The following is a 12,109-nucleotide window of genomic DNA, read 5'->3' on the forward strand; positions in this document are numbered from 1 at the left end:
AATATCGATCATGTCTTAAGTGCTTTCCAGGCACCATGCTCAGCACTTGACTTGCCTTGTCTCATTTACACAACATTGTCTCACGGCTCCTTTTATTCCCTCCAAAATTGCTCTTTATCTGTGCCAAATGGGTTTCTTTTCTCCTCTCTAATTCCAAGGCATTTGACCACATCTCTGTTGCGGCACTCAACACTCCGGAGTAATTGTTAGTTTCAGGTCTGCCTCTTCCATTGGACCAGATGCTCTCGAAAGACAAGAGACATATGCTATTCACCTTTACATCCACCCTAGAGTCACCCAGCATGTGGTAGGTGTTCAGTAGATAGAGAGGGTAGACAGGAGGTGGGGGACCAAGAGACTGAATTCACTGAGACTATTCTGTCAGTTCTATAGGCAGTGGTCCTCTGGCTTGGAACCAGAGCTGTAGCATCAAACCAGACAAAAGAAACCTGGCTGTTGGGGCAAGACAGTGGACACCAGAACCAGACCCAGGATGTACCTTCCCTGGCTCCTCTTTACCATCCATGAACGGATATGTCAGGACTGCCTCTCGCTCCACAGAATCTTTTCAACTCTGCTTGCTTTGCAGTTGGCTCTATAGATCCCAGCTTAGAAGGTCTGCTGTAAAATGATGGATAGTTTCATCCCACAGCACTGTTTCAGATATTCTCAACCACTGCTTGCCCTGTGTTGTTCTTAAGTTATCCCAAGCGAATGAAGAGCTAGCTGAGGCAGGTGGCCCAAGGAAAATGTATTGCTAAGGCATGGATCCCCACAGGCGGTAAGATCAGGTGATCATACCTCTTTCTAAATGGATCTATTCTTTTTGAGGAGGAGGCCCTTTGACAAGACAGAGACACCTTTGATGCTCACTCATTCACTGAACGCCCGTTCTGCGCATCCAGTCTACAATGGGCACTGTTCAGAGCACACCTTGTAACCCTTGCGGTAACCATCGATTCATGCTACCCATGTCCAACCTCTATGGGCTCCAAGCTCATGGATCTTCAAAGCCAGCCTTTTACTCTCTTGCTTTCACTCTTTCTGGACTAACATACACAGTTGCCCAGGTAAGTGTGATGGGTAATCAGCACCAGCTGCAGACTCAGCTGCATTTCTGTTCAGCTGCCCTCAAACAAACCCCATTAGTAAACATGGAAACCACCAAAGAGACTATTTCAAAATTACTTATCCCTTTCTAGCTGCCCACCTCTTCCGCTGCCCCCACTAGGGGTGAGCTGCGTGCACTTTGTCCTACTAACAAGTCATTTTCTTTTGACGATTTCAAGTACCCACCTCCCACTGGGATAAAGTGTACACTGTATTTTACAAATTCTTCTGTGATATTCTTGAAGAGTTTATCAAACAAAACTGAGCTGAGACTTTTCTCTAGCACAGCTCGAAGCATACCGCTTTATTCTTACTTTATTTGTCCGCAGGTCTGCTTCCTTCAGGAGGCAGAGACCAACCTAAGGATAGGAACTGGTTTAATTTAATTTTTCTAGCTCAAATTCCAAGCTTGATCAAGCCAGGTAAAACGTAGTTCTTGAATATTTAACAATCTTTATGTAGCCACAGTCTAAAGGGTAATAAAATTTGAAGTAACTTGGAAGCTGACTGAGAAACATGCTTTCTGTTTTATTCCTATCTGAATCCGGCAAAAATTAAAGTTACTTAATACTCAGTGTTGGAGAAGGGGGTGAGAAAGGGGGCATTCACACACCCGGTCGAGGGCATAGAAATTGGTTTGGCTCTTGGGAGAATAATTTGACAATGTCATAGTTCAAACAGCAGGGAATTTTCCTTACAGATAAAATCATACCAGTGTACAAAGATACACGCTGTACAAGCAAGGATGTTACAGCATCATGGGTGCATAGTAGGAAAAAAACTGGAAATAATCACTATCAGCAAGGGACTAGAAAACAAATGACGGTAAAGTTTTATCACTGGACCATCATGTAGCCTTGAGGAGGAGGTGGATCTACGTGTGTTGACATATGCTAAGATAAATTAGGTGAAAAAGGAAGTTTCAGAAGAGTGCTGTCTAGATATGTCAAAAACAAAAAAGAGGATAAACATGTAAATGAATGTGGATTTGTATATGCATAAGAAATATATGGAAAGACACATAAAACATTCAGGGATTTCTTCTGGGGAAAAAGAATGAGTGGCGTGGGATGATGACTGGGGAAACTTCACTTTCGATTTTCCACATTTCTGTACTATTTGAATTTTAATAATGAGTTTGTCTTTTTATCGTTAAAAAGCATAAGATACAATAAGAAAATAAAAGCTTGATTTCATATGTAAAAAAAAAAAAAGAAGAAGAAGAAAACAAATGAAATTCTGGAGAAACTCTTCCCTAGTTCTTTATAAGGCAAGAGGCAAAGACTCCAAGGCAAAGTCTGCTCTCTGCCCAGGCCATGGGGGAGCCGGTGATGACTACAGAGTTCCAGAAAGGAATCTGGGGACAGGGAGTCACTGAGAAGAGCCAAGAGCCCTGAAAAAAATAAGTGTGAGGATGTGTGCCTTCTACTTGCTCTTGGATGACAGGAAATAAAGCCAGTTCTGACTGAGACTCTGAAACATTCTGGGAGCCAAGAAATTCTGAGAGCTCACCAGGCTGGCATGGACACTGGGGCCTGTAACCAGAGCCAAGAAGCAACAGCTAGGAATGCCTAGGTAGGTAACAGACATAAGTAACCTGGGTGCACAAAAAAGCAGACCCAGCCCCCAGGGACATAAGTGACACAGGGCTCGGCTCACCTATGCCCTCTGCTCTGAAGCTGTCTATGCCTCCCAGGGGCTGCCTTTACTGATACTACTGTAATAACAGTTGTTGGCATGTATCAAGTATACCCTGTGCACCAAGCACAGGCTAAACAGCTAACCCTGTCATCCCACGCTATTATTATTCCCATCTTACACATGGGGAAACTGAGGCTCAACGAAGTTAGTGAGTAACTTCTCAAGGTTACCGGAAGTGGTAGAGGCAGGGATCGAACCCAGGTCTGACTCCGGAGCCAGCCTTTCCCCCATCTGGGGAAGAACTAGAAAAAGGCACGCCCTCAGGGCAGGGACAGCTTATGAAGTACAACAGCATTTATGTCCCAAAAGCCCAAGAGGGTAATGATTACGTGCAAGGACTCTGAAGCCAGATGTCCTGGTTTCCAATCCTGACTCCACCACCTACGAGCTGTGCGACCTAGGGCAAGTCATCGAATCTCTGTGCCTCACTTTCCTCAGCAATAAAATCAGGGGCATAGTCATGTCACCTCTTAGAGTTGCTAGGAGGACTAAAAGTTAAATAGTGCTTGGCTCACAAAAAGCGCCAAATGTTAATAATTATTATTAATATAAAGAAAAAGATGCCCTTCCTTCTAGGCAGATGTAACACTGCAGGGGTTGGCGAGCAGAGCAGGCTAGCTGTCGGCCCCTCCGTCAGCTGGGTGCCAGCAGGCAGTACACAGCTCTACAACCTTACACATCCTGCTGAGCAATTAACTTCCACGTGCTGCCAATTCTTCCTGTCGGCTTCCCCTCCAGCAGCCTGGCTAGGAATCAGAATCGCCTGGCACACTTTTTAAAAATACAGACTCCCAGGGCCCAACCTTGGTCAGTTCTGATGCAGGTGGGCCGGGCTAGGGCCCAGGGATCTGGATGTTTAATAAGCCCCGGGTGACCAGGTGACCCAAGAACAGTGTGTCCCTGGACGCATGTTTCTGGAAGCAAGAGACGCCCCTCACACCGGTTCTGGCTGTTTCCATTGCTCCTTGGGAGCAAGCAGACTTACCCTCATGCTTGGTCCCAGACCCGGGCACAATGAGAAGGAGCGCAGTAAGTAGGCCAGCCCGCAGAGCAGGTGGCTGCGTGCACAGGCACAGCAGGCTAATTCTGCTTTTGTGCTTGAGTGGGTGACACCAGGGACCCCTCACCTGTAGTCTGGGGTTCCCCAGACCCTTGCTACCCAAAGCGCAGTTCTCAGACCAGCAGAATGGGGGCTTCTTATAAATGGGGATGCTCCGTCCCCAGACCTACTGAATCCAATTCTGCATTTTACAAAAACCCCAAGACGATGGTGAGCAAGTTGGAGGCATATGCCTGAGATCCCTTTCCCCCCAGCAGAGTAAGTTCTAACCAATGTGCACCTCCGACCTGTCCAAACACCCTTTGGGGCCAATCTTTTCCTTCAAACTCCCGAAGAGCCCTGGAAAAACAGTCTGGTCTTTTCAATAGCCCAGATCCACGCTCAGCAGCCAGCCTGGGTCTCACGGTGAACCTTTGCTTTAATGAATTATTTATTTCAAAGTCTACTATAAAAGAAACCTTCCTAAATTAAAGGGAGACACAACAACTGAAAGCTTGAAATTGACACAGAGACAACAACTCCAGCCTCTATAAACCCGGGGCGTAAAACATTCCCTTCTTTTGTACAGAGTCGTGACCCCAACTTCCCTGGCCAAAGCCATCCAAAGACATCGAATACCCAAAGAAAACAAGCCATGTCTTCCTGTTGGCCAAGCTTCAAATTATTGGGCAGATTTCACACTGGAGCTTGACCTCATTAATCCAAGGCCTATCACATTGCTGTGAATGTCAGTGGAAAAATAGCCATTCAGTGGGTTTCCTTCATTCCACCAGAAAGGGAAAAAACAGGAAGCTGACAGCAGCTGCGCCCCAGCTCAGCAAATCCCAAGGGCCTAGCTGACAGGGCGTTCCTTGCGAGCACCTATGTTCCCTGCACCGGACTGCTTGTCCAGATAAAGGTGGGTCCTGCATCTGTCTAGGCAAAGTGCAGCAGCGATCGGAGCAACACTTCAGATAATTCGGGCCCCTAAACACCTGCTCGGGAAGGGAAATAGCTTGGTCTGAATTTCTTTGGCCTGAATTACCCATTGGCTGTTCATCATTCAGGTTCATCTCAATCTCTTTTTGCCCATTCAAAATGTCCTGCAAGCCAAACCTCTGGGACTCCAAGGGACATAAGGCCTTCCAAGTCCTCATCCATCCCTTTAATGCATATTGATTGTCTCCCATGTGCCGGCCATCGGGCTGGGCAGCTGGGGACACGGGGCTGAATGAATCAGACACAGTCACTGATCTTAGTGGCCTCCTGTCCTGTGTAAGCTTTCTTAGCCTCGGCACTACGGACATGTGGGGTCGGGAAATTCTTGGTGGTGGGGGGTGCCCTGTGCACCATAGGATATACTGCTGCATCCCTGGCCTCTGCCTACTGGATGCCAGCAGCTCCCCTCCCCCTCCGCACATCCCCACCTGTGACAACCAAAATTGTCCCCAGACATTGCCAAATGTCCCAAGGGGTCAAACCGCCCCCAGTTGAGAACCATCAGCCTAGTGGGGGAGACAGTAAAAGAATAATGACACAAATAGCCATATAATCACAAGTATGGTAATTATGGAGGAGAATTTTGTGGATAGTACACCAGTATTGTCTACAACATGGAAGTCAATTTTATGTATGATTACAAATCCTTGTGACAATTCTGAATTATGTATATATGACCTATATTGCCAGATGATGAAATTTTGGCTTAAGGAAGTGAAGAAATTGCCCAAGGCCCAAAACCCAGTGAAAGGCAGAGGCAGGATTTGAACCCTGGCCCTAAACTTTGCCTCTTGTGGAAAAGGAAATTCAAGCCTTTGTTTTGATGTCTTCAGTACACAGGTGGCGGATGTGGTCACGTGATGCTCTGATCAGCCATCCTAAAAAACTCAATCCTTCCTGGGGTCACCGTGGAGCTCAACCACCAGCTGCTGCATCAATCATACTGCAAACTGTCTGCAACAAGGCACATTTGTGGGACACCGGCTGGCCGAGGAAGGCCACCCTGGCTTCTGAAACATATGAGAACACTGTCCCCTTGCCAAGTGCCTGCACACGGGGCCTTCCCTAAAATCAGGGCCAGGAGAGAATGGGGCAGTCCCCAGGTACCCGGAGCACATTCCACTGTGCCCCATCTCCAAGATGCCTGCTGCCCAGCATCCAAGAGTATACAGTGAAAGAAGCCATACATTGTGCTGTCAGCTTTAGATACTTACCAACAGCATGAGTGAGGGGGTACACGGTAGCACAGAGCAACTTTGGAGACTCCCAGACATGAGTTCCTGCCAAGGATGAGCCACCTGCCTGTTAGCAAAGGGCCTCACCCTCTGTGTCTCAGTTTCCCCTTCTGTGCAGTGGGGATAAGTGTATCTACTTCGAGAAGCTGGTATGAGGATTGGATGGCAATGCAGGCAAAGACCTTGGACAGTGACCAGCACCCAGAAAAGTACTCGGTACAATATGATGGTCAATGAGGGAGCCAGAGTGTGACACTTCCTCCACCCACATCCCCTTCCTTCAAATGAGAGTCCCAGGAAGAAAGAAACAGTTGCGGAAGTAGCAAAAGCAGCTCAGGAGGAAGGAGGGGGGCCTCTGTGCTTTTCAGGTAGAAGGAAGAGGAAGGGACAGTTAACGCACTGGCAAACGGGCACAGGTCAGCCCTTCCCGGCCTGCAGAAGTTAATCCCAGACTGCAATCTGACAGCACTCTGGAAGCTGCAGGGTGGCTGCTTCAGGTGAGTGAGCATTTAGTCATTCGGGATCCCTTGGCAGGTTGGCCTCTGCCTCCCTCCCTGGCCTCTACTCCTGCCCCTGCCTCTGTCACACCCTAGGGTGACGCTGTTCCAGCTGTAACTGCAGTGCTGCCCACTGCTCTCCAGGACACCAGGCACTCTGAAGCCTCTGTGACTTCGCACAAGCTGTTCTCTTGGCTCGGGCTGCCCACCCGCTGCCACCTGGAAAACCATCTCTAAAGGGCTCAGATGTGCTCCCACAGCAAAATTCGCCCGCCTGTTATTGGTCATCGTCAACTAATAATAATAATAGCAGCTAACATTTGCCAACACTGATTAATACCTAGAAGGCTCTGAGCTGAGGTTTTTACCCACATGGGCTCACTTTTCTCCTCATATCACCACCCAAGAGGCAATGCTTCTGTCCATCACCACCCAGCTACAAGGTGGCAGGTTCAGGAATGACACCTGGGTTGGTTAGCTGAGCCCACCTGTCCATCCATCTCTCTACAACCCTTTTTGCCTCTTGCCAGTGAAGCTGTTATCCCACGGTGTCCTCACTGTCACCTTTTGCCCATAGACTGCAAAGCCTGAGAGCTGCCTTATTCGTCTTGAAATCCCTTGCTAAGCACAAGGTCTAGAATGGAGTAAACATCCACTGAATGAATCAATAAATCCTGAAAAATGGCAGCCAGATGAGAAAGGCTGAATGACAGACTTCCTGGGGACAGGCCTACACTGAACTTGAATTCCCTGAAATCAGGGCCCCAGGCTGAGGGGCTTTCCCTGCCCTGATAGCTAGAGGCAGAAGAGGTCTGATTTCCCCTGGACTGGAGGCGGTGGGACCTGTGAGAGCCCAGTGCAAAGGAGGAAACCGTGGTGATGGTGATGATAATCATTTCCTGCATTCCTGTCCCTACCGGGTGCTGTACTAAGCACTTTCTATGCATCACAGGCTCACAGAGTCCTCACAACCCCATGAAGTAGGCATTACTGTTATTCCCATTTCACAGATGAGAAAGCCAGGACTCAGAGAGAGTAAATCATTTACCCAGGTCACAGAGCTTTTAAGTAGAGAGCGATCATCTGAACCAGACCTGTTTGGCTCCCTTGCTCTTCACACTTGGGGCTTTTTGTAAGAGGAAGGCTTGTCCAAGCCCTCCGTGAATCCCAGTCTCTTAAGATGTACTCAGCATAAAGAAGGTCATCCTAGCCTCTGCTGGAAGAATGCCACTTGGGACCCACTATACACCAATCACTTCAAGTCCTGGGTGCACGTGGCGTGGGGGTGGGGGTGGCAAGGCTGGGAGAGGGATCAAGTTTGGGAGAAGCGTCAAGGTTCAGTGAGGTGACTGAGGGTCCAAGTACAGCACAGGAATCTAGGTATGTGCCTTCCGTGATCCATAAAACCAGGCTGGCTGCAACCTCCATGGGTTAGAGAATGTTGACTCTGGATATGGGGAGTGGGCTTTGAGAAGAACCTGGGGCCCTAGTTTCCAGAGTCCAAATGGGCTCTGCAAAAGGCTGTGGCCTTAGGGAAAAAACTACCTTCCAGCATCAGCATCCTCTTAGCCCTGTGGCTCAGGCTCCTGAACAGACTTAACAGCTGGATTAGAACTTATCCTCCACTCCAGCATCAATTACGAAAGACAACAAAGTCTGAGCATGCACTGGGCCTTGCCTGCCACATCCCTCCATGCCAGGGGAGATTCAGAGAGCGCGAGGATGTGAGGAGCCCCAACACAGGAACCCCAGAGCCTGCGGATGAATGGCACAGCAAGAGGAGACCAAAAGAGGATCAAGCTGTCTTCCTGAGGAAGACATTTCAGAGGCTGGGAAGAGCTGGTACCTGGAGAGGGGTCAGGAAGTTCCCAGGGAGGGGAACACTGTTGGATAGACTCCAGGTGATGGGAAGTTACAAAGCTGAAGGTCTAAAGTGGCCTGGTTGACATCTTGCCTCCAACATCCAGGAGGCAGGTGGGAGATGGGGAGCTGGGGAGGGGTGAGTGGGACGGCCCTGGGAGCAGGCCCAGAGCTGAAAGGATTCACCAGCGCCCACCAGCCGCCTGCAAGCTGCCTCTTTCTGACAGCGCTGAGGGAGGAAGATGAGGAAACTCCCTCAGCCCCTGCAGAACCACCCACCAGGGCTCCACTTCTGCTCCAGCCTAAAAGAGACACGCCCCACTCCAAACCATTCCAAAAGGCGCCAGTATTAACCTAAGAGCATTCACACTGCGGTGCCCGCTGCACCCAGCATTTCACAGGGTCCTCTCTGCATCCTCCCACAGCCTGATTAGCCCCACTTCCTAGATGTAACTTGGGCTGGGAGGCCAAGTGCCTTGCCCTCAGGCAGAGAGCTAGTCATTGGCTGAACTAAGAAGCTTTATTACCAATCGAGGAGGAGGCGTCCCAAATGGAGGGGTTTTCTCCCGTGCTTCACCAGCCATGGGAAATGGAAAGGCCCACAGGGAAGTACCCCCACGGGCCCAGGCGGCTAACCGCAGGCCCCTTCCCCGGAGAGCCCTACGGGCACAAGGGCGCCTGGTACCTCGGGCCCTGGGTCCCCCCCAGAGGGCGATTCAGAGGCGGCACCTGGTGCCCGGGGCCTCTGGGAGCTGGTGGGCGCTTCTGACAGCGAGAACAGGAGCCCATTATGTGGAATCCAATCACATGGGCGCGCAAGCAGCTCGGCTTTCGGTTCTGAGAAGCGCTTATGCAGCAGCGTCTGTCCCCCTGGGCTCCCGAGATGCCCGGGAGCATCGGGCCTCCGGCTTTACTGGCGGCCGTTCTTTGAGGGCCAGATTCAAAGCTCGTCTCGGCTCAATTATCCGCCCGAGGCTGGGAGCTGCATCATCAGAATCTCCCGCTAAGCCGGTCAGGACTGGGGGAGGAGGTGGAGGGAGGGAGGGAGTCAGCCTCAGAGAAGAAGGCGGGCAGAGAACGACACCCCCTCCCCGCACCTCCTGGCTCTCCACTCGGAACGATCTGGGCAGCTCAGCCGGGGCACTTCGGGTGACCTTGGGGAGACCCCTCTGCGCGACCTCTCTGAGGAGGGCTGCACAGTTTCTGCCCATCCTAGGCGCTCGGGGGCGCTCCTCTGGCTGGAGTTGATGCGCGGGACTTGGGAGGAGAGGAGCGCTCCTGGCGCAGCGGCCGGAGCAGCGGGCGCACGGCGGCCCTTTGGAGACGCCGGGAACAACCATGCTCCGAGTCTCCCCGGGGCTGCCGGGCGCTGTCAGCTGGATCCCGCGGCAGGCGGGTCTGCACGCAGGAGCGCTTGCCCTGGGGACCTTTCCCGCCCCGGCAGGAGCGCTCCCGCCGCCCAGCCACTGCCTGAGGGGACCAAGCGCCACCACGCGAGGGGGCGGCGCCCCCGTGCCGAGACCCAGGCTGGGCGCCGGGACTGTTTGGTGCCGGTTGTGGCTCCCACTACCCGGCATCGCATCCCCCGGCAGACGGCGGCCCAGAGCCCAGAACCAGCCCAGGAGCCCCCTACCCGCCCCAAGATCCGGCCATGGCGGCCCCAGCCAACAACCTGCCAATGCACCCCCTACCCTGGCATCGTCTCCGGAAGAACGCCCCTACCCCAGCCCGACTCTCGGCCCTGAGCTCCTGGTACCCGCCTTTCCAGTTTCCCCTTAACCCTCAATTATCTTCTGCCGACCGCCCTTCCCCAAAGCGCCCAGCAAACCCCTGGCCAGACCCTCGGAGGCTGGGACAACCTCCCCGCCGCGATCCTTATCCCTACTCTGTCAAGCCGCAGAGCGCAGGGAGGCAGGCGGCGCCGCCGGGGAACTCACCCGCTCTCCCGAGCCCTGCCCCGGGCGGCTCCCGGCCCTGGCTCCGTCTGTCCGTCCCTGAGCCGCAGCTGCCGGTGCGGCGACAGAAGCCTGCTCTGCTCCGCCGCGAGCCTCCGCACCGCCCCTCGGCTCCTCCCCCAAGGCGGGGCCTGAGCTCGAGGGAAGGGGGTGCGCACGCTCGACTAGACCTGGCAGGCGACTGAGCTCCGGGAAGAATCCCCGCCTCTCCGGGTGCGCTCACCCCCCCCCCAACTTTGAGCAGCTGTAAATTGAAAGGCGGATGGGGGTCCGCCAAGGTTTGAAAGAGTTTTCCTTACGGTCTTCCTCCTAGCCTCCAACACCACTACCCTGGAAAGAGGAAAGCCCAGGACTGTATTCCTGCTCCCATTTGATGGAAAGGCATCATGAAGCCCAGAAGCCCAGAGAGCTGCAGTAAACCACCCAAGGTCACACAGCATTAGTACCAGTGATAGCAATTCAAGTCTCCTACCTTGAAGGCCTGCGCAGCCTGAGTCTCAAGGCTTCCTAGGGTATCAAGGAGCCCAACCAGGCCTTGCCCCGGGGATGAGCCTGTGGGAGCAGGTCCCCCAGCTGGGGAGCCGGGGAGCGAGAACGAGACTAGTGGGAGCATGGGGGCCGTGGCCTGCGACGTCGAATCGCATCATTTCCTCTTTCTGGAAAGAAAGGAGGTGAGGCGGAGGAAGGAAGTGGTCGTACCTCCATTGACGTCCGCCACTGAGTGACAGGCGCAGGATCTAGAAAGGGGCTGCCTCCCTCAGATCTAACGCTAAAAGTAAAACGCAAAACACACCCGGTGACTTCTATCATCTAACTCAAGCCTCCTTCCTGAGGTGATGGCCCCTGCGCTCCGCACCATCTTTCCTTTACAGGACAATGGATTTAACTATTTTTAAATTGCTGTTGAGGGGACCCTTCTCTCCACTCCCACCCTCCAGGAAGAGGAGAGAAAGTTAACAAACAAAAGGGGGAAAAATCCATCCCCAAACATTCTCTGGAATCCACATTCGCTGAACACTGGCTTTAGAACAATAGAGTTCTCTTCTCCACAAAGGGCCTTGTTTCCTGAGCTTTCTCGGGCTTCAGATTAGAGCCCTTGGCACCCCAGGGCCAGCCAGTGGGGCACCAAGAAGGTTTAGGTTTGGGGAGTTTGGGGGTGATACCCAGTTAATTCAATTCTTAGCAGTCTTGTTCACAGAACTCCTTTACTCATTATTATGTAGCAACCTTCTTCTGAGTCTGAGGATATAATCTGAGTTTAGTGATTTCCTGTTTGCTAAGAAAACTCCAAAGCTTTCTTGGGGCAGTGAAAACCTCCGGATTGGGCTGACTAGGGGCTCCCAACCCCACCAATTCCTTTAAAAGCCCCTCCTCAATTTGCCCCCTGGCTTCCTCTCAGTTCATTAATAATCCAGTTGTGCATGACACTGTTTCAGTAAGAGCAATTAGAGAGCAGAACAGGTGGGGAAGATTTTAAGTGATGTTTAAAATAACCCAAGGGCCTCATTGTTCTCTGCAGAATGTTTCCATTGATTTATCATGAAGAGCTGTGGGCCGAGAGGGTGGGACTCCATCTCTCCAAGGCATGCACAGAACTTGGAGCCTGCCTTCCTGAAGTGATGCTTTGAGTATGGGCCCAAATCCCCATGCTTTGCTATTCACTTACACGGCTCACAACATTTGATACCAAAAGTTCAAGTACATTCAGAATCA

The 12,109-nt window shown here is 51.8% G+C and overlaps 1 protein-coding gene across 2 annotated transcripts in view; it reads right to left on the minus strand.

The window, feature by feature from the left end:
* The window catches only part of PPP1R16B (protein phosphatase 1 regulatory subunit 16B), a 94,258-nt gene extending 83,174 nt beyond the window's left edge, over window positions 1-11,084 (minus strand). Inside the window, exon 1 of one of the 2 annotated variants that reach the window (XM_064475692.1) lies at window positions 10,869-11,084. The gene's annotated coding sequence lies outside the window, so the exon portion shown is untranslated. Of the gene's footprint in view, window positions 1-10,378; window positions 10,514-10,868 lie in introns of those variants that run through there. The other variant, XM_031433820.2, reaches the window with a different exon arrangement.
* Window positions 11,085-12,109: the final 1,025 nt, after the last annotated feature.

The sequence above is a fragment of the Camelus dromedarius genome, chromosome 18 (assembly GCF_036321535.1).
Source record: "Camelus dromedarius isolate mCamDro1 chromosome 18, mCamDro1.pat, whole genome shotgun sequence".
Classification (NCBI taxonomy): Eukaryota; Metazoa; Chordata; class Mammalia; order Artiodactyla; family Camelidae; genus Camelus; species Camelus dromedarius.